The 23762-nt window shown below is 39.5% G+C and overlaps 1 pseudogene; it reads right to left on the bottom strand.

Annotated features, from left to right (window-relative positions):
• The window catches only part of LOC129118347 (nucleoporin NUP42-like), a 64332-nt pseudogene extending 57724 nt beyond the window's left edge, over positions 1-6608 (bottom strand).
• Between the last annotated feature and the right edge of the window lie 17154 nt (positions 6609-23762).

Genomic DNA, 23762 nt, shown 5'->3' with positions numbered 1-23762 from the left:
ATCTCCCAGTTTTTGACAAAGATTGATCTGACCTTGTTCCATCTGTTGAGCCACCTATCTTCAATACATCTTCCCTTACCTTGGCCTGGCTTCTGCTGTCAATATGTAATTATCCACTGGAAAGTGTTTCTTTTTAGAGTTGCCAGAGGACAATAGAGACAACACCCACATCTTTGCCCAAGGCCATAGATGAAATACTGAAGTGAAGCTAAAATCTACCATAACATTAATTAGTGGTGGCTTTGACATGTAAAACTACAGCACTGTAGCAGCTTGCAGGACTCCAGTGCAGACAAATATATTCTTCCTCCTGTGAATTTATGTATTTTTGATAGTGCTATGAAGTAAAATCTCCTGAGGCTGGATATGGGCTTTGTGGCAGACCTATTCTATGGCCCACTTCATGAGGCTTTTAGAAATTCCATGTACAGAGGCAATGGATGAAGTCTGTAGTAAGCAGAGATTATCTGGGGCTGTGTTCTATTGCCATTAAGTTAGTAATAGAGCTGTTGGTGATTTACTTGCATGGGACTGAGATTCAATTATACCTGTTTTAAATCTTATGTACAAATGAGAAATAGTTTATTAAAAGATTATCAATTCTGCTGAAAAGCCAGATTAAATGGCATGCTACCACAACTGTGAATTAAAGACCCCCAAACAATAAGTAAATAGTCAAATAGGAGATCATATTTCAAAACATATTGACTATATTGATTGGACAGAAATGAGAAGGATGAGAGAAACTCCATGGCTTCAAACAGAAGAAAACCAAATTATAACAATTTTTGTTAATATGCTGCAAATGCTCAGCTGTACTTTAAATTGAATTGTTTCTGCTATGTTTTTAAAATACTGAAAGTTGTAAAAAGCCTTCAGGAGATGATCTGAATGATTTACATTATACCAGTATAGATTTTATACCTACACTGTAGCCACCACAGCTCAGTACAAGACACTTCACTGCACTACACCACACTACACTACACTAACACAATATTGTGTCCAAACCATCATTGATAAGGTATTCTTCCTTATATTGTAGTATCATTTTCTTCCTAAAGGACAAAACCAGAAAAAAGCAGTTGATTTCTTCAAATCAATGAAGCTCTTTCCTTACCCAGCAGCACCATGTGCATTTATCTCTATGTTTATATTACTGGGAAGGGACTATCAGAAGAGAACATCTGCAGGAGCAAAGAAGAGTGGTTTTAGGGATATGAAATCATCACAGACATTCCAGTTATCCCACTAAGATAAGATGTGACCTTTAAATGGAAGACTAATACTTTGGAGGCTGACATTTGTTTTCCCAGTGTGCTCCCAGCATATTGTAATTTGTTACAAAACAATGAATAGCATTCATTTGAGGCTAAAAGTTTCTTTAGCAAGTGCACAATATGCTGTGAAAACAGCAATTGCATTTTATGACTTGCCAGGCACTCTTTCAATGTGATAGTGAAATTATCAGAAAATAAATAGGAACAGCTTTATGAATATTGCATGAGAGGAGCTGTACAAACAAACAAAAAAATCTATGGTTACGGTCATATTACTCCTTTTATTAAAGCAGTACTTATTCATACATTAAAAAATCACATTGAAATATTTAAGAGTTTGGTCTAAGTTGGGAAAACTGTAAGCAGAGCTGCTTCAATCTCTATATTCAGTGGCTTCTCCCTCACCACTGTACAGTTCATACTCTGCTGTGGACATAACTTTTCCTTTGGATGTGGCTCTTTGTGTTGTGGGAAATCTTTATAAAATCTCTGCCCGGCCTCAGCTCAGGAAAGGAGCTGATGCTTGTAGGTCATGTTGTTTTCTGCAAATGATAGATGTTAAAAAGTTCTAAAGAAAGGTGGGAAATCTGTGGGGACCAGAACTTGTTTGCTCTTGGAGGTGAGCAGAGGTGAGGCTTTGCCTTGCAGAGCTGTTTCCCACTAAGAGAACTTTGGTTTTACATTTCTGGTGTCTCTTGTGTGGCACTTCCTGGGAAGAAAATGTACCACTTACAGGGATGGTGCTGTGGTTGGGTATCTGTAGGGGGATACAGTATGGGTAAATGAAGGTGGTATAGAATGTAATCTTATCCCCTAAAGAGTTGCAGCTGAACCAATTACTAAAGATTAGGAACAGGCCTGATGTTAACAGGCCACACCTGTAGCCAAAGAGAAGAGTGTTATGAGAGAGTGGATTGGTGGGAACTGGAGTCAGTTGGCTGCTGTGAGGACAAGGAAGAGTCAGTGCTTAGAGGAGTGGTCTACAAGAAACATCAAGGAGATACAAAACTCTGGCAATATGGAACCCTTGCAATGCAATGGCAATAGAACTCTTGTGCTATAATGACAACAGATACCTGCGTTGCCCATGCCTGTCTCAATTTTTCCATCCCATTTCAGCAAGGCTGGCAGATGACCACTGTCTTTAACCTACTGCCTCAGCAGGAGGCAGCCCATCCCCTGCAAGTCCTGCTGTGCCAGTGACAAGCATGGCAACCCCTTCCCCAGGCTCACAGCCTCCCAGGTCACACCTTTACAAGCCAATCATTTACCACTCTGAGACACCTGCTATGAGATCCTCATCATTCCACCATTAGTGTCTTCTTTTTAAAAATTCAGAACAGAGGATTAATATTTTGCACCATTTTTTGTTGTTGAGTTTTTTGATGCAACCAGCCCTGCAAGACCCAGGTTATCTCACTTGTAAGAAATAGGACAGGCTGTGTTTCTAACCCCACATTCCTGTGGTTGTCACTGGGGACTGCAAGTCAATGCTCTTCTGCTTGTAGTTTGTGTTGGCAGTCACTCTCCCCAAGTTAGCTGTTTACACCAGTTCTCTTGCAGTGAAGGTGGAGTTCATGTTCTGCCCAGGAGTTTCTTTATCTGGGAACTGAATTAGTAGGAACTGCAAAATGCTCAGTGATGGACAAAGGTGGGTTATTAGAAGCTATCCCATTTGGGATTCAGCACTGCTTGTGCCCCCAAAGAGTAGCTACAGAATCCACAGGCTCTAGGGTGTCCCCTGGCCTTGGGCAGGAGCTGAGGGATTAAAATTAACAGCAAATGGCCCTGAAGGCAAGTAAGTAGAAAGAGAGAAGGATGGACATATCCATCTGTGCACACTCCATGCTGGGGGCTGCACTCAGGGAGAAGTGTAGGTTACTGGGATCAAATCTGGGTGGGTAAGTCCATGCTGGGATCAGAAAATAGCTGGTGTCTGTGACAGCTGTAGGGACTACAGGAAAACAGAAAGGATTTCACTGAATTCTATTCAGAGCTTTCTTTTATCTCTCTCTCTCTCTCTCTCTATATATATATATATATAATGTATTTTGTATTTTATTTGGGGGGGGGGGTAGTTGGGGGTTTTTTTTCAGGAACATTTGAGGGAAGACAGAAAACTGGCAGAATACAAAGAATAAATGCAAATGTTCATCATTAGTACTTTACATCTTTGTCTTGCAGAGTGCCAACAGGCAGAAAAACTGTCAGCTCCAGAAGGGTGGGTTTGTTGTTGGCAGTTGCTGGCTTGGAAAGGTTTTTCTAGCTTTAACCATTGAGACCTTGAAAATATATCTGGTTTGCTGAATCTGACTAAGCTGGCAGGTCACACTTTCTTGGGCCATCAGTGGCTCCATGTTTTTGACAGCCAAGGATTGTTCTGTAATTAATTTTCCATCTCTCACAGTTGTTAAATTCTATTATTCAATAAAAAAATGTTTCTCAAAATGTTTCTGGAATTTCATTAATAATACTAATTTTCCCAAACAAGCAAAGCAGAAGCTAGCCTCAGTTTCTATGAAATTAATACAAAGGTAATTATATTAGTTCCACCCACTGGTGCCTAATAGCATTTACATTAGTGGCTGTTTTTTTTATTGTGGTTTTTTTTTTTTTTTTTTTTTTTTTTTTTTGTGTCCAGTCCAGTTACTAATTTTCTTTAATAATTCACACTTTCATTGTCATCATGGCACCACTTTGCTTTGTACCTGGGAATAATGGCACTGTAGCCAGGAAACTGGCCAAGAAATGAACACTAACATCTAAATTCTGAAGCCATGACTAAGAAGAGAATTTTGAATGAAAAACACCCAAACTGTGCCAGGCCAGGCTGCCAAGAGGGTGAGATCAACTGCTGGAGGTAGAGCTTCCCTTCCCTGCATCTCTGTGTTGGCTCCAAACTCATTCTATTTAGGCAGTACAAAATTGACAAGATCATCTAAGCCTTAAGTCTGCTAAGGATTAAAAAGTATATGTTGACCTTTGTAATATAGTTTAGCCTTTAAAAATAAATTTTAGACAGAAGATCAACAACTCACAGTGAATCTCCTCTATTCTATTTGTGCTTTAAGACTAGGGAAGAAGTTGAAATTGCCTTCAAAATCCTACCCTCCTGTGTTGTTTTACAGTGAAGAGTGAATTGTTTGTCTTGTCAGGAGGCGGTTTAAATGATCTGTTAGTAAACACCTGTCCTTCTCTTTACTACTACTACTACTACTATTATTATTATTATTATTATTATTATTATTATTATTATTATTATTATTATTATTATTATTATTATTATCGTCATCATCATCATCATCACCTCTGTCTCCAGTGGAACCAATACATATTCTCTTTTTGTTTTAACAATTAGAAGAAGAATGGTTGCAGACTCAATCTGTTAAGTATCTTCTTCTCTTTTAGAGCTGAAACACTGTGCATTATTTGCACAACAATGAAACAAGCAACAAAAAAGGAAAAAAGAAGGAAAAAAAATAGAAAAAGAAAAAGAGTTTTCAATTTTCACTTAGAAAACCCCAAAAGATTCCAAGGCCATGTCTTGATTATGAATTTATTGATGGGAAAGCAAATCTCTTTAGGTTTTTGTCAAATTGTTACATACAAAAACGACACATTTTACACAATTTCAGTAAAGTGCCCAAGGGCAAAACGTGATTCAGGATACTGTTTTTATTCCCAGTAGAGGGCACTGGAGAACTAATTCCAACTCTTGGTGCATTGCCAGGACACTGTATTGGAAGCACGAAGGGCTGGGTATTTCAGATGAGGTTTTATAATCTGAATGCACAACAAAGAAATCTGTATGGGCTGTTAATAAACATCCGAACATTTTTATCTGTGTGCAATGTTACACTCTCTTTTACAAGATTTTAACTAAACTCTATAGGCTTCCACCTGTTGAGTACCATTTCTGTAATGAGTGCTAAACTACCTCTGCTTTTTTGTTTCTGCAGTGTTCTCTTCGTCCAGCTTCAATAAAAATGTTTATCATGGAGTGACACTGCACAAGGAAGCAATAGTTTAGGTATGCCTGCTTCACAGGGGACTTCAGCTTGTCTCTGATTGTTAAAGAAAATGAATTTATATTGCTTTTCAGTAAATATAATGGCCACAAATTTTTACTTGAAATCGTTAGAGGAAAATGTGTTACCTAAAATAATCATAATATTAATTTTAGTTTTGGACTGATTAAAGAAATATACATTACAGAATGTTTGTTCAGCAGCTTTTGGATAGTTTTGACACCAAATTACATTCTGGACAAATTTAACTAAGATTTCAGATGAATCCTTCATTTTTCACTTTCTAGTGGCATTTGTGTATTAATTTGTTATTAGCACTGGAAACAAGGCTTTCTTTAAATTTAAAATGCTTATTTTCTGGATTGTTTGTGTTATGTCTCTTATGTAGCTAATTTTGAATGCAATATTTGCTGAACTCCTTCCTACTTGTGAGAGATGTATTTTGCAAGTTGGTTTTAGGCTAGACCTTCTTTCCCCATCCCATTGCTCCATAGAGGATTGATTCTAGCCTTGTACCTGGAGTCTCAGGTAAGATCCTTGTTTAGCCCACAGAGCTACAGAGTACTGAGATGCACATTAAAATCATTTTGCCAACTAAAGATTGGTCTGGTTAAACACAAGCAAGTTCCTCTTGCTGACCTAAACAGAAGGTGGTCATTCAAGGTAATCACTATTTCTCCTCTACCCTTTTCCTTTTCCAAGGAATAGCTAACAAACATAATTAATTAGGCATTTCTTGCTTTGCAAAAGCAGATGATGCTGCAGGCATAAACAAGCTTCTCTTTTGATAGAGCTTTACTAGTTTGGAAACACTCTCTGTAGTTAGTGTGAGGAATGTCTCTGCAACCAGCAGCACTGCTCATTTTTAGTTGAGACCAGTGCTTACATCTCACTGATTAAGTAATAATTTAACCAGAGAGGAGCTTGAATTTCAAATGAAAATGGATCACAGTATGTCTTCCTGTTACTTTTCTTCCACCTTCAGTTCCCTGTGCTCCCTCACCAGGTTCTTTTTGCCCCTGTTTTTCCACCTCTGTTTTCATGTTCCCTCCATGCAGCCTGTTGCCACCACTATGCTTTCAATGCTGGCATGCCTTAAACACCCTTCACCATCACACCTCTAGATCACTGATGCCAGTGAAGGTCCTCCTTGATCCAATTCCTCTTGTAATTTCTTCCTGTAAAATTGCTGTATTTTTCTGTTATTTCTCATTGATCCTATGATACCCCAGCCTACCCTGTGGTCCTCTGCATTTCCCTTCTCCAGGGGCTCCCCATTCCCCTCCTCTGGCTCCTCCATGTTCCCACTAGAGTGTGAGACATTTCCCTGTTCCTTGCTGAGTGCTGTTGGCTGCTTTTGGAGAGGAGTTTTGTCTTGGCAATTTGTGACTCTAAGGAGAACCTGCACATGTCCTTTGACCTGCCAGTCAGCTGCCTGCCAGTACAGAAGTGATGCACACTTCTCAGTCTGCTGGCCAGGAAAACCTGTGTTCTGGCTGGAAACCTTGTGTTACTGGTGCTCTGCCTTACTCCCTGATGGAGTGGACAGCATGCATGTGCAAGTTTTTCCTCAGGATTTGCTTGGCAGCAAAAAGGGATAAATTCCAGATGAAGGGTTCCACCACAACAGTAGTATTTCAGTGCTTACCAGAGGTCTAGGAAGATTACACTAATACCCTGGTGATGAGTGAAATAATTGTATTCACTTGCAAATATAAGTAAAATGCCTTCACCACCAATATTTTTGTTATAGGATGGAAAACTTTATTCTGATTAATAGATAAACAGAATGACAGCAAATTTGAGATGGTGTTACATTAACAGACATTTGCAGTCTTTCCTCCATAGGGTTGTCCAGCTGGTGGCCTTTCCCCATCTGCAGTAACTTTTGGCTGCAGTCTACAGTTTTAAGTCTTGCTGCATAGGAAGGCTTCACTTAAAGTGAGCCAATATATTGGTGTTCCAACCCTGCTCCTTCTCCTGCAGGCTGCCCTGCTGTAACCCCCTTTGCCTTTACTTTTTTCTGGCCTCTGAGCCTTGCTGTCTTCCTCTCTCCCCTAGCTGTTCCCAGTGTCCATACTCACACCATCCCATACTCTGCTCTGTCTGATAGCCTCTCCAATAGCTTCAATATCCATCCTTTATATCCTGGCCAGGATACACTTACAGCCAGTATTCCCACCGTTCTCCTGTGTCTCAGCTTACAAGCCATGTGTCCCTTTTATGGGACCTATTGCTTTAAATCAGCAGGGCTACAAAAGTTAGGGCTGTTTGGACACCATTAACAGGCTTTAGGAGGTCAAAGGCACCTGACATTTTCCCCACTTCACAATATGACTCTTTTTTGGGAGGAAAAAACAGCTCCTCAACAAAAAGCAGAAGGAAATATGAAAGAGCCTGATCTGAGCTCACTATGCTCTAAAAACCTGCAGGAAATAGAACTTGCAAAGTTGGGTGTGGAAGGCAGCATATTAAGGACTAAAATCTGCTCCATCTGTATCTTCTCGAAGGGGAGCTGGGACAGCTCAATATTTTTGACAATTGATCCAACAAGATCATGTCATCAGTCTGCTTTTTCTGTGTTATCTACCTTTGCATCAGGATGTTTTGTTACATATGACTGGCATATTCTGGCTGGTGTTGTTAATTTGTGACCTTATAGCTTCATGTTTGCATTAATGCAGTAAAGCAAGCCCCAGGCAGTAATAAAGTTATGATGATTCCCTAAAAACACTTTAGGAATGAAATGAGAACTTTATTATTTCTGTTTTTTATTTTTCCTCTCTGGCTATGCTATAGCAGAAAAATAAAAGTTTAGAGTGAGATGTAACTAAAGTTGCAAAAGGATAAGCAGTTTGAATTATCTCTGTTGAGCAGCCCCATTTCAAAGAAACACCACCCTGCATTATTGTTGTCTCTCCAGTCCTCAATGCTCTCCCTGGCATTTAAACAACAGATCAATCACTTCAGCACTTTAGCTCCAGGCTAAGAAATCCTTCCTGCAATATTACAGTGCAGGTAGGCTTTAAGCTTGATATTTTTTTCAGCACAGTGATTGCAACTTGCAATTATAAATTTAATCTTGCCTTATGAAACTGTAAGATCTTATTCTGATGTGGAAGTCTAGATGCTAAAAATTTGCACTTTCTTATGAAATTCTTATGAAATACCTGAATTCCTAAGCAATGCAGCTTTATTGATATGCAAAACCATTCTGATGAAACATTATTAATTTAGAGCTGGGACAAAATGACTTTCTGCAAAAAATAACATATGCAACACATGACCTCCCTTTACGTTCATGGAATATAATTTTGAGCATATCCTGATTTCTTTCTCTTAATTTGTTATTCCAAACAGTTTCACTGTAAATTTAGTTCTGTTGATCTGCCTGGGATCTATGCCTAGGCCTGGCAGAGAGGCTGCAGCTGGGATATGCTGTTGACTTATGACCAGTTAGTCAACTGGATGGAGCTTTCTCTTTTCTCATGAGATCCATACGAGCACTTCAGCAGGAGGGCTCACAACTGCCAATCTATATCCTTGTGTTTTGACTGGTTGTGAAATGTACTGCTTTGGATTGCCCTGCCAGGAACACAAGTGTTTTTCATGTTCTGTTGCACTGGTTCTCCCTGTGACTCCTGCAGGTAGCCAGTGTCCAGGGTTTGTGGGCAGCTCTGCCTGAAAAGAGGAATTGCCCATCCCTCTTTCTTGAGAAAAAATATTCACCAGATCTCACCTGAACAGAGAAAAAATAAAAGTGAAATAATTTATTAATTTACAATTTCAAGCTTCTGTAGAGGCAACACTGTATCAAAATGCTTATTTTCTTTGAGGACACTATTTCCTTTTCATGTTATTTGGTGTTTTGTTTTCTGTAAGCTTTCCTGTTGCTGTCTGTTTGCAGATGCACACATTGCTCTCTAACAGGACCCATATCATGCAGCTCAATTTCTGAGCAGCCTTGTGCAGGCTTGCTTTGGACTGCTATGTCCTCCTGCTAGCAAAATAGCAACTTCTACTCAATCCTGCATGAAGGAGATGTGTCCAGCAGTTCTCTTGCACTCTCCAAGTGAATAAAGGTGACGCTTCTGACAAATGAAAACAATTCAGATCTTGATCAGAACAAATGAATATAGTCTTTCCCAGCTAATTCATTCAATATTCAGATGTTGATATTAATTGCAACTGTTAGAGAAGATGTTATTTTTGTGATTCTGAACAAAAGAATAAAACTTCAAAGTAAATAAAAGCAATGAAAACAAATATTTAGAAAATATAAAGCATGTTCACCTGTCAATGAAGTTATAACTCAACCCAATTCCATGCAATCCAAACTATCCACAAAATGTGGCTATGCCCTGCAGAAGGTAGTTCTGCACTCCGTTTTGACCAATGTTGATTTAAGACAACAGCAGAATGCTTAGGAAATTCTGAAAGCCTGACTTGGAGTATTTTGTCTTAATATGTCTAATTTAGGAGAAAATTGATATTTTTAGAGGAGGGAATAAAAAATAGTCGCAAGAATAGTCAAGGATTCAAGTTAAATTGATTCTTTTTCTCCTGCTTTCATCAGCCAGCTCCTCTAGAATTCAAAAGATACGCTGCAGTAATTGCACTTCCTGAAGTTTAATTTTCTGCATATTTATGGTTGTGCTTTTGATAATGGAATCTTAGAGAATTTTTTTGAGTAATACCTAAAGTACGTGCTATAAACTCAAAGTAGCAGTATTTTACAGGCTAAAGATGGAAGGAATTCCACAGACTTGAGCAATATATTGGAATTTTCTTTTCTGCAAACTGTCCAGCCTTTGTTTGTGTAAAATTCACATTTTATTCTGGTGTCATGGGAGAATTGATTTGAGAAAAAATGTTCAAGAAGAAATATAATCCCACTTATCCTAGGTGAGGATGCATGTATCTTCCATCAAGAGCTTCTTCTACAGTCAGTGACTAATAAGGACAACCTGCCCTGTACAATAGAGAGGCTGAAACTGTAAACAAAGAAACTGCAGATTAGAATTGAAAAAACTAAAAACCAAAATCCCATTTCAACATTAGGTTTCATGTCTGTCATAATTGTTCAAGGCAGTTTCAAAGGTTGTCTTAATCAGGTATTCATGGAAATCAGGGAGGAAGGGAAAGAGCTGTGTTTTGTGTTGTAGTTCAAAGATTCTAATCTGATAAACTTTCCATGTAAGCTTTGCAAAATTTGCTTTCTTTGTGTCTCAATTACCATTTGAATGACCCCATGTCTTGTATACTATCATGATAAAGATTTAATAAATAGAAAGACATTGTAAGCATCTGTTCCATTATAAATACTATATAGATGAAATCACATAATAACTCTCTTCCAGCTAGCAGCTGGTCTACTATGAAAATCAAGCCTTGGACTACAAACTGCTGTAAAAGTAGAGCTCTTCCAAAATTTTTTTTTTGTTTTGAGGATAAGGCATTGGCTTCCTCTCCATTTACTGGGGAAGATGGATTAATTTCTATGTGATCTATCTTTTTTGTTTTCAGTTATTACTACTGGAGGTCTTGGGCACAGAGTTGAAAACTTGGATCTGAATTCTCACACCAGTGGCTTTGTCTCAGTTCTTTTGTCTGTATTTTGGGTTTTGCTGTTTTTTTGCCTGTGAAGGTTTTTAGCAATGAACACATCAGATTCTTAGTTCTAAGAGTTCTAAGAGGAAGCATAAAATAGTGTATATACTTTAAGCTATAGGGGATAGCTATGTAATATCTATGTGATCAATGCTAATTAAAGATTATTATAGTTGGTGCATTCATGAAGCAGCATAGTCTTAAATTAAGGAGCAGATGGGCTAAGTGGCATGTCCACAGGAATGATTCCAGCAGTGGGAAATGGGCTGGAGTCCCTGGAAGGTACACATAGTATACAACCCTGTGAGAGGAAAAAGGTCAGGCAAGTCTTAAGGGGACTTTCCTTTTTTTTAAAGTCAGAAACCTTTTCCCAAAGCATTTCGATTTAGAGGCTGATAATGCTGGGATGAAACAGAAATATGGTACAATTTTCCCAAGAGATCTCTTCTTCTCATGCAAGCTAAATATAGCCCTACTTTGGGAAAAAAAGTCTGTGCTGTAAAAGACAGACTACAATTGCTGCTTCCTACATTTTCACTGGTGTCTTAATGCTGTCTAAGGACCCTGTGAAATTTATTTTGGCAATGTGTCAAAGTATTTTGAGTTGGCTGAGCCCACAACTTGCTGTGGCCATTTGAACAAGGAATCAAGAGACAAGGATGGGACACACAGGTCTCTCAGGAGACAAAATTATTTTCAAAGCTCGTAATGCTGCACATGTGACAGAAAACCAGTGGGAATGAGATGGACAGAATTGCATGAGGGGCATTTCAGTATCAGCTGCATCCACAGTACCATTGGCTCGGTAGGGAAGACAGCAGCATGGCTTTGTGTTCCAAGGTCTTTGTCAACCTGCATAAGCAAATTACCTTCACACCAAGATATAAAAATCTCCTGTAAATCTGCCATTAATCTTCACTGACTTTATTTTTTAAAACCAAGTTGATTATAGCTGGTATGAATTTAACTATAGGGTGCTGAAAATAAACAATAAAAGTATCTGGAAATAACCTCAAGTAACTTACAGACCTAAAACTTCTCATGTTTTATTCTGATATCCCAAGAGATCTTAACAAAATAAAATTTTTGCCTGTGGGACCAGCTTGGATGAGAAATAAAGCAAAGTCTGAAGTTTTTTTGATGTTATGGAAATTTACAGCAAGCCCCAAAACATGGATCAGGGCTGGAAATAGGTGAGGGATTCAGGTAATAATAATATTAGTTGTTACACTGTGCTGTGGTTCAGTCTGCAAGGATGGAAAATTTTCAACATGTGTCTCTGATAAGGCCAGTGTATTTGTTGCTCTTCCTTTCTACACTTCTCACTGAAAAGGCCTGCTGAAACCAGGCAGCTAATGTAATTATAATTAAAAACATAGGGTTAAATTTCAGATTAGGAAAAGAAAAGCATGGATACTTTTGAAGTTTGCTGTTCAGCTGCGCCCACTGATCTACATGCTGTAGCTTTTGAGGCTGAATGAGATGCATCTGACCAGCCTCAAGTGCATTTACAGTCAAAATGGCATTGCATGTGCCCATGTGTGTATGCACTCACATATGTGCTTGGGACTGACTAGGGACCAGAATAAACAGACACCACAGGAGAAGGAAAGTGCTGAAGGTAGGAAATAGTGGCACATTGAGGTTGGGCTGGTGGCGATAGTAGCTAAAAAACAATAAGGAAGAGAAAAAATATTCTGGGTATTTAAAATTAAAATATCCAATGTTTATATTGACTTGATTGCTCTTTACAGAAGTGGCTCATTACGGCAATTCTATTTTTGATTGCTACTTCTGTCTTCTGAGGGCACTAATATGGTGCAACTACCTTTATAAAAGGCCATTAGACAAAGACAGACCGCAAATAAAAGCATTTTTAAACAACTTATAAACAAACAAGATAATTAAGGCAAGAAGATTCCACTGAAGAGCCAACATTTGTCAACATCTTCTGATCCATGTATTTCAGATACTTCAGGATAAGGACTGTCAGGAAGGACTGACATTAAAAATAATGACCACTGTAAAATTATTTTCTGTTTCACTTGACTCTATAAGGCCAGTAATGTGTTGCTAATGAAGCACCCGGGGTGTATGGCATGGCCTTTTCTGAGATTCTGAGAAACAACCACCCATATGTACAGCAAATGTCTTTGACAACACTCTGTGGCCTTAACTGGAATTTCTGTGCTATTATAGTTTTATGACTCAATCATAATATTATTTAAACATCATTTTTCTGTATCTAATTTATTTATTGTCTCTAGTGGTAGACACAGAGACTGGTGAGCTAGATTATATTAGCATTTCAGAGTAATAATAGAAGAAAGCAATTATCTTTGGGCATAAAAATAGTTTTAATTAGACAGTCAGTAAAGTGGGAATGGACAGACAATGATGAATTATTATTCTGTAGTTTAATCAGACAGCCAGAGAACTGGTGTGCAAGAGGAGTTTGCACTCAAGAAAATCCTTTGGCCGATTGAGTCAAGTGTAGACAACGAGGAGAAATGGTCAACTTTCTTGGGCATCTTTGCACTACCAATAAAAAAAATACATTAGCTCATAATTTCTTTGAAGTCACAGTGATGTATTAAAGATATAATCATAAAACAACACACTTTAAAGACAGTATTAATAGAGGCAGTAACATAAAATCTTCTCTTTAATTGGAGGCCTTCAGGGGCAGGTATGGAAAAATGCTCACATGATATAGGCCGAACACAGTTTTATAAGTTTAACAAATTACCATAACTCCGAGAATCCCTGATTAGAAGCACAGGTGATGAGGTAATTTTCCCCCTTGTTTCAACCCTTTTCTGGAGCCCCCCTTTTACTAGTTGTTTGTGAGAAAGTGTCTTAGGAGAGTGGCTTGTCGTTAGTTCCTAGAGGAAGCAAGATGGGATAGGAGCCTTTAGGAATGTGCTTTGTCTTTCTGTCTAACAGAGTGGGTAAAATGCTAGCTACAAATCTGTGTAATTATACCATAATAAGCTAGAGAGATACACGTATATGTGAAGAATACTTAGAAGCAAAAATCAGTTTGGCATCAATGGGAAGACTTGGAGTTTGGTAAAAGTTAATGTAAATATTTTCTTTGTCTTAAGATCCTATCAAACCAAAAGTAATTTAATATCTGTAGACTGTTCTTCTGAATGTTCACTGGCTTTCCTTCTACTGTATGTCAGTCTTTCTGTCACATGAGAAAATTTGAATGGACACTCCTTCTATGGCAGTCACCTGACTCTACTTCCAGGTAAACCTGTGCACGATAATACATTTTTGCTGTGGCCTACATGGTACTTGCTGTTTTCCAGATCTGAAGAGTAGAAAAGAGAATTATGTCTGAAACTTGCTTGCCTCATGTGAGTGAGCAGAGCTTCTTACCACTTCAAACTGCATCCATGGCCCTGCTTTTTTCCTGTGCCAATTTTCAGGTCAAATATAACATAGTGATCCTCTAATATAATGAAAGATGAAACCAGATGGTATTGCAAACTCAGTGTAATTTAGGTGCTACATTACACAGTATCTATCACATGATAAACAAGACCCATTTGCATATTGAGAGTCTTGATAGCTCTACACAGAGCCAAAATGAACTGGATAATTCATCATGATTTTTTATCAGCGCACAGCGAGGTGCAGGCTAATGCAGCCCCAGTGTATCCGTGCTGCTCAGGCAAACAAAGGCAGACCCACAGCTCGATAGCAGCTCCTGAGCTCTGGCATTTCCAGGCAGTGTGCCAGGGCACAGCAGGCATGGTGACTTCTGTCATGGTTTAATAACAGCCAGAAACTAAGTACCACACAAACACTCCTCACTGCCTCTCCCCCCAGAGTGGGAGGGGAAGGAGAACTGGAAAAAATGTAAAACCCATGCGTTGAGATAAGGACTAATAACTGAAATAATGTGAAATATAACACTAATTAATAATAACGGAAAGGGCGATAAAAATACAAAGAGGATAAAACCCTAAAAGAAAGGAAAGTGATGCACAAAATAATTGCTCACCACCCGCTGACTAATTCTCAGCCTGTCCTTGAGCAGTAATTGGCTCCCAGCATGAAAACTCCCCCAGTTTATATATGGGGCATGGTGCTCTCTCGTATGTAATTTCCCCAGGGTGTGCTGTGTAGGGCAGGGCAATTCCTGACTTTTAGATGTGCTGACATCCATTGGGATGCCTTCTCTTTGTCACGTGGGGTGCCTGGGCACTTTGCCGTAACACATGATAAAGCAAGGCACCTGAAAACAGCGAGCATTGAGTTGAGAGTCTCCTTGGTTAGCCAACTAAAAGCCCTGGGTGCAGTGGTTGGGAAATATCACTGGCATCTCACTGTGTTTGGCAAACTGAAACTCTTGCCAGAGTGGGTCATCCAAATGAGAGCTTTCTGAAAATTGGTGGTCCTTTCTCCAGTTTCCTTTCATGAGAAGCTTTAGGTGTTTGCCCTGAAAACTAGGCTTAGGACCTTCTAGATGACATTGGTAGCCACCAGATTAGTAAGTATTTTTCTAAGTACTGCTGTTCTCCATCTTGCCAGGTGATGACATTTCATTTTCCACTAAATTTGCAGTAGGCTAAAGAGATTCCCAGAGTAGTTGGAGTGAAGATGTCAGCTGATTTGGAGGAGAATGGTTGCTTGCATGTGGTACAACATTCATACAGGGTGAAAGTGCTAGGAGTCAATGCAAGATAAAGATGACTGCCAGGAGATGCCTGCTGGTCTCTGTCCTTGATGGCACAAGAAGTAGATTGAATGGATTAGAACAATCCCCTAAAAGTAAAAAAAAATATAAATTCCATTTGAAATCCACATATTTTTGTTTTCCATGGCTTATGTTTGAAGATATGTCAAGTCCAAGGATACCTTCTCTGAAGGACATCCTCAGGTACCAAAGTCCTGTAGAGATCAAATCACTTCTGTTGGCACCAGAGTGGGCTGCTTTTCCCTCTTGCTGTGTTTTGCAAATTAAGTCCCTAGGAGGAAATTTCAGAGGCAGAGAGGGGTGGTTTGGCAGCTGACAGAGAGGGATTCTGAAAGCATATGGTGAGCTCCAAAGAGGGCAGCTCTGAGAGACAAAAGTCTTCCCCGAAAGCAGAAGAGATATGAAGTGTGGAAAAAAGAATAATTATGCAGCTTAGAAAGAGGATGTTTAACATATTAGTCATTAACTCCTAGAGGAGGTACTGGAGTTTGAAGAGAAATTGAACTCCCTTTCCAGTAATATAAATTGGTATAGAGACACTCAACTTTATTAGGGATGCCAAAAGAGGTTAACTGTAGGCTGACTTTCAGACAAGGATCACAGATAAGCTTTCTTTATTCAATATTGAGGCTAATCTGACCAAAGACAGCTTTTTTTCATGTGACTATAAGGAGGGCAATTAGTAACTCCCACAGTCTAACTCACTTGGGAATAGCAAGTGACTGAAACCCCAGTTGAGCTCAGTAGCACAAATGAATTTTACCTGTATTTCTCAATGAGTTTGTGAGAAATCTGCAAAACTAAGGGCTTTCAACCCATGTCTGTTAACTGATGCGGTGGTTTGGGCTAGCCTTGTTGCTACCCCAGCTTGGGCCTGGTGGCCTTTTGGAGGTTCTGGGTTTGGGCCTTGCCAGTGAAACCCTGCTGGTCCCACTGTCACTATTGCTCCTTGTGGGGCAGCTGGCCTGCACTGACTGCCCGTGGTATCTGATGGGGTCTGATGGTGGTGAAAGAGCTCCCAAGGGACATCACAGTGGCTGTGGTGAGGTCTCTGAAGCTAGTGGGAGATTCAGTTAATGTGTGTGAAACAGCCAACAGCCATTCCAAGGTCAGAACTGCTAGGGAGAGCTGATGACTAATGTAATTTGGTTCTGTTTTCTGTTTGCTAATTATCTGATTCCTTTTAATTTATTCCTTATGCATTGAATAATTTCTACAAGTTCTTAGTCTATAGTTTGCACAAGAATTTGCTCTTTCAGCAAATGCTCCTCCATAGACCTGCAGGCTAAACAGACATAGAAAATAAAGGTAAAAAGAGAGTGAAAATACCAGAAGAGGATAAAAACTATTTTTCTGATGATATTTGTATTTGTTTCAGCCTCCCAGGCCAATCTATGAGGAAGCAACACAGGATCTTGACTGGTGGGAGAGCAGCACCGAGGTGCTTGCAGGGCTGCAGCCCAGCACAGCCTGTGATCACCTGGAACAGCATAAAAACTACCTTGTGCATGAATGGGTTCAACAGACTGTTGAATATTAGGAAAAGAATGGCCCCTCAGTTTCTTCTGATCTTTACTGTGTCATTACTGTGGATTCATCTCTGATATGGTCACGTTTGAGTGATCTGCTGGTTCTGTCACACAGGCAGCACCTGAAATTCCTCACTTGAGTTCAGTGTCATGGCTGTCTCATTCTGAGCAGCTCATGCTGGGCATGCCCAGTGGCCCCTCCTCTGCAGGGCTCAGCACGAGGTTGCACAAATTTGGCTATATTGCTAGATGCTTTTGTCTCTCCTCTCTTTGCATTTGCTCACTCTGTTATTGAGCTTTACTGCTCAGGCACTAAACAAACACTAAGTATTCAGCACCAGCCCTTGGTTTCTGCACTTCCAGCACATAACTACCTGTGGGATCAAGGCCTAATTGAAAGAGTATTTAGGCATGACTTCTTGACAATTGCTTTTCAGGACCTTATCCTAAGCCCCTTCAGAAGACAAAGGCAGCTGAGGGCATGAAGGCTCAAAGATGGTGCTTGATGTCTCATACATTTGGATCTTACAGTGACTAAGCTTTCTGAGAGTTATGTTTAAATCAAATGACAAAACCAGCCTGGAAGTTAAACAGTGATTAAGTCTCTGCTCCCATATCTGAGGAGGCTAAAGAACTCAGGCAAGAAGTATTTTAAAATGAATCTAACTAGTTTCTGCACACAGTAGGAGATGAGAAATAAGGAATGCATTTTGGAGAGGATGTTTACCATATTTTCAACCATATTTTCACACTTACAGCTAGAAGGATAGCTGGAAGTAAAAATACTCACTTATTTATCCATTCAAGTTATAAATGAGTGTGGGTTATACAAAGGGAATCAGCTGAAGCATCATCTCTTCTCCCTTAGCTCCCCAGGGCTGCTCTATATCATATTGTCTGCCTTCCTTCTCATTTGTCTCCATTTCTTATTCTAATCTTTGCTATTCCTTACCTTATTACCCTCTAGCCCTGATTTTGTGTGCATATACAGGCTGTGAGTCCTATGTATAAATACCAATTTACAGTACTTGGGTGATGTAAATTGTGTGCAAGGCAAAATGGTAGAGAAGGTGAACAGTGCTAGGTGCTTAATGTACAGGAGCAGACTGGTGTATGCAGATTGGAGGTTAATACTGCTTCTCACAACTGACTATAAACCACTGGTATTTACTGCGGCTACAGGGTTTTAAAAACATAATTAAAGATTAACGAACCTTAACAAGATCCCTGCCTGCCAGAGGAATGTTAATAGAAATGCAAAATCCTGTGCAGCGGTGTAGCTTAGGCAACCCTGCTGCAGTTAACAAAGCTGAAATATTGGAAGTACTGAGGATGGTGGCATGTTTACTTTAATGGCAGAAGTTAGTCAGCTCTGCTCCTTCTGTTTGTGCTTCTTGGACCATTTAGGTGTAGACAGTTTTGGACAGAACAGAATGGTGTTATTTATTGTGTCACATCTACTTGTTTCTAAGAACAATTTGGCTGGACACATGCAATGGTGTATGCACACTCCAAAACCAAAATAAAATTAGCTGGTATTCTGCCCAGTCTCTCTTTGCTCTCTAATGAATGTCATAAAGTTTCTTTTCACCCAGTTCCTGACTATTCTACAGCAAGGAGAATGGCCTTCCCAGCAATGTGAATATATGAATTGTAGCCGAGATGGAAAGAGATTTCTGTTATAGCCATAGAAAAATATTTTAAAGGTGAAACTCTGTTACAGGCCAATGATATTCTTTTTCCTACAAGAACCCATGATTCGTTTTCTGCTTTAATGTATGATATAAAACACAGCTTTATGAGTTAACTTTTAAAACCAACAAAAATCTGTGACTGTATTTTAAGCCAGGCTTTCAGTTTTTCACCACTCAGTTTTCCTGAGTGGTTCAGATACCTCTGCCTTCAACAGCATACCTCTTCTACAATGTCTAGTGGTGAAAGCATGCATATGAGGAGTGGGAGCCAGACCTTCTTTAGTCAAGGCTTTTTAACCATTTTCCATATCTTCTGTGGGATCAAATTTTTTGAAGAGCATCGTGACTCTTTCACTCCCAAATTGACAGCTGTGTAAAGAAGGAAAAAGTAGAGAGCAGAAAGAGATAAGCAAAAGAAAGGTATAAAGGAGACCTGCATTATCCTGAAGAATATAAATTAAATGGGCTTTTCTGCTTTCTGTATTTTTCCTGACCAGGGAAAATTCTTATCAGTTCTACACATTGTCCCCCTCTTCCCTGCTGTCTGGAGAAGAAAGTGGTTCTTGATTGGCAATTCTTTTCCCATGATTTGCCATGGGATAAATCTGACAGTTTTTATGCAATCAGAATATACCTGGATTTCTTTTCACTGTAGTTGTCTTATCATCTTATCAGGACTCTTCAGATTTTGCTGACCCATTTTTTTCTACAGTGATGAAGTATATGGAAAAATCAAATTTACTTCTCATTTATTGGAATTCCCCATTTCTGTTGGACAATTAGTGTGAGCAAGTGCTGGTGAAACAGATTTGGGGAGCCTATTGGGCTGTTTGTAACTCTGGACATAATTATCTGCTATGTAGCTGATTTTACTATGTCCAGTTCTGGTTTTCCCAACATAAAAAGGGCATGGAACTGTTGCAGCCAGTCCAGAGGAGGAGCCAGGCCATGTTGGAGCCAGGACATGAAGCTGATAAGAGGAGTGGAGCCCCTCCCCTGTGAAGACAGGCTGGGAAAGTTGGGGCTGTTCACCTGGAGAAGAGAAGGTTGTATGGAGATCTCACAGCAACCTTCCAGTATCTGAAGGGGGCCTGCAGGGAAGCCAGAGGGGGACCCTTTGTCAGGATCTGCAGTGATAGGGCAAGGAGTAATGGATATACAGAGTGAGAGAGGGAAAACTTAGGTTAGATATTATGTAGAAATTTTTCACTCTTAGGGTAGTGAGACACTGGAACAGGTTGCTCAGAGAAGTGGAGGGTGCCCTAACACTGGCAATGTTCAAGGCCAGGCTGGGTACGGCCTTGAGAAACCTGGTCTAATGGGAGATGCCCCTGCCCATGGCAGAGGAGACTGGGACTATGTGATTTTTAAGGTCCCTTCCAACCCTTGAACATTCTATGATTCCATGATTATTTCCCCAAGGGACAGAAAAGGGTTGCCATATACAGCTGATCTGAAATGAGTATAAAATATAAGGTATTACTTCTATCACAACCATGCCTGCGAGGTCCAATCCAGCATCCCTAACTCAGAGCATGTACAGAGGTTGCTCTGAAGTGCAGGACAAATAAAAGCAGTGGGAGTGCTCACAGTAGGGGATTGCTGGTGGCATTACTGTCAGGAAGGCAAGCTTTGGTCTCTTATGGCAGCAGCCCAAATGTTGTTCAAGATCCCTGTGGTGCTGTGGCAGAAGAGGGAATCTGTGCAGTGGTATGGCATGGCTGACTTGGGCACTCTGCCTAGTCAAACAAGCACTGGATATACATATCTCTTCCTCTCTTCCCCCTGTTGCAGTGCCAGTGCACATCCAGCCTGTAGGCTCCAGAGAAATGGCACTGTCTTACTACCCATTGCCATAGTGCCAGCTTTAGAAAAAAAATTAAATATTTTTTCTTTTTTGTTCCCATTAACTGATGGAAGGCTGCTGCTCTCCATGCTCTTTACCTTTCAGTCCTGGTCTCCCCTTCCATGCCAACTATGATTTTTCACTTTTTGTTTTTCATGCACATGAAAACCATTTTCTTTTCACTCAGACAGAGCAGAGCAGATATAACAACTTAGCTCTACCTTAGCTTTGTGCTCCTCAAGTGTGTATGTCCTGAAAACTCTCCTTTAGAGTATTGTGATTTGAAATGATGGCCAAAAAATGACACTTTTCAATCTAAACCATAGCCATTGTGCATAGAACATCTGTGCTCTCCCATTGGAAAGATGCTCCTCATAGTTGCACTTCATTATGCTAATGTGTTGGTTTATTTTTTTTTTATAGCCTGAGCATTTTAAGAGGGAATTTGCAACTTAAACAACTGGCTTGTACTAGGTGTGGAGAACTAAGGCCAGCTTCCCAGCTACTATGGCTGAATTTTGCAGGTTGGCGCTGGCTGGAGCAATTTCTCAGAAGGACATCTGAATCCTACCCAGTTAATGTAACAGTGTGCCCTTTGCAATTATAGATTATAATTATGTTCAGATTTTTCTGTTTGTCTTATAATATTCCAATATTCTATTTAATTCTCTACTCCTAGCTCAGCTCTGTGTTTTCATCTTGTAGTTACTTTATTGAGAGAGGATACCTGGTCTCTGACCCATTTCTTAGATATGCAACATTGTTTACAGCTACCCCTCTGGTGAGTTACTTCACCCCTAGGCTTAGGTTGGATCTTTTTCTATGGCAGTTCCTGAAATAAAAACATTATATGCGTGAAAATGTCTAAACAGTAGAGGGTGGGATGTTCCCAGGTCAAATTTTAATGTTTTTTTTTTCCACACTTGAATCACACTCTCTATTATTCTTTATTAAAGTATTTTAAATTCTTTTCTTCTTGAATAAAATCCCAAAGGAATAAATTTTTGATGCTCACAATATTCTCTCAGTAGCTTTTCTTCAGTCAGGCTTGTAAACTCTAAGAAGTGAAAAGCTCTGAGGAATCAAGGGAAAGAGGGAGGTTTTTTCAGCTTTACCAGGTCTATTTGCTCGATCTTTCTCTTACAGAAACAATTAATATTAATTAATTTCTCTTACAAGAAAACAATTGATGTATCTACCAAACCTCTGTGTAGGATGAAATCCCTGTGCATAACCTGCTGCTACAAGATACAATTACTCTGTACCTAGAACTTAGACCTAGTATGTGTGTGCTCAAAGATCTCTGCAGTTCTTGGTTTTCATATATGTTGGTGTAAAGTTAGGTAAATTATCTTGGGAAGGAATTCTACTTCTCAGGGCACCCATTATTCCCTGTGATTTTAACTGCAACATGCTGGACAGCAATATTGTAAAGCTATGTTAAATGGATTGCAGTTAGCAGAAGGATATGGTGAAAGGAATTCACTCCCAGAAAACTCAGTGACAAAATTCACTAAGAATTTTGAGTGTTACAGAAATGAAACCTCTTTTAAAAGAACTTAATTCATTGCACTTGACTGAAATGTATTGAAAATGTGGTGAAGTTTTGCATGGAAAACTGAAGAAGGATTGAAGTGATTCGTATAATACATTTTTCTCATTCAAAGAGACTGTGCTCTTGATGGGGTTTTACCAACTGAAGGGGTTAACACAGTCTGTGGTGCTCTCTGGTCACTTGTATGTGCAAGTAACAGGCACCCTCACTGCCACATCTTCCCCATCCTATCTCTCCCAGCACAATACCAGATTGCTTCTGCCTGGTGAAGTGTGGCTGTGCTTATGAGCACTCATCTGCAAGGTGGGGGGAGGCTGTCATGAGTCCAGCCAGAGCCAAATGTGGCAGAAGTCTGAGTGGCCTGACTAACCTCCTCCCTGCCACATGATACAGTGTGGTCTAGTTTCTGGATTTTATGTGAATGATAAAAGTCTTTGGGAAAGTTCCCAGGAAATGGAGTAAGTTGCTCTTAGCTTTTCTTTTAATGTGGGATTTCAGAAGATGATTTCAAACCTATTAAACTTGGATCTTGGATCTTTAACATAAAATACTCAAGCTTATTCATCTCCTCAGTGTCTGTGCTGAATAAAATAGAAAAGAAATGCATTATACACATAGGATCTAGCATTTTTCTACTCAGACAGAGCAATAACCTTGTGGTAACTGTTATGTCTTTGAGCAGACCAAATGAAAAAAGCACCAACAGCAGTGTAATTGCAAACAAATTAGTATCTTCCATGTAAAAGAAAACAGCAGTTAAAGATATAGACTATCAACACCTCAGCCATTGACTATCTACACATATTGACTCTGAGCTTACTACAAGCTATCTTTATGCAGCCTTTTGCTGACAATTTGCCATATGTTCTGTGGGAGTTTTAGCAATTGATTGCGTGTTGCACAAATGCAGGATGCATTGCGTGTCCCCAGATGCAGGATGTACAGGAACTCTTGGGTAAACTTAGCAAACAGTAGAATTTAGTCTTTAAGGTCTCTGTGCATTTTCTGGTAATTAATCATGATTTTAAATCTCTGTAGGCATTTCACAGCAATTAATCATGGTGAGACAAACATCTCATTGACAGCCTCCCTGCTTCTGAGGAGCAAGTTACCCTCAGTCATTATACGATCTGTCTCATGTTTAGGTGGTGTAAAATGGTTCTGTGAATCTGAAATAGACTTGAGCAGCAGGGAGCAGTAGCGTGACATTAGGAAAAAAAAAGAGTACTGCAGTATTCAGAGACTAAAATAAATAAATTACAGTGACCTTACATACAGCTGGAAAAATTTGGTAGCTAAAGTGTGTTTGAAGGGAGACAAGTTGAAGTGTTAATTCACTGGATGATTCTAAAGACAGTCCAAGTATTATAGATGACAATGGTGCAGCTGAACTCCTGGGATACACTAGCTCAAGTCTTTACCTTTGCCTACCATATAATATCCCTAATAAGAAGAAAAAGCTGAAGACAAAGAAGAGGAGCATATTCATTTATTTAGATTAGTCAGCAA

This window comes from Agelaius phoeniceus, chromosome 3 (genome assembly GCF_051311805.1).
Source record: "Agelaius phoeniceus isolate bAgePho1 chromosome 3, bAgePho1.hap1, whole genome shotgun sequence".
Taxonomy (NCBI): Eukaryota; Metazoa; Chordata; class Aves; order Passeriformes; family Icteridae; genus Agelaius; species Agelaius phoeniceus.
This window is presented reverse-complemented; position numbering and strand designations above follow the sequence as displayed.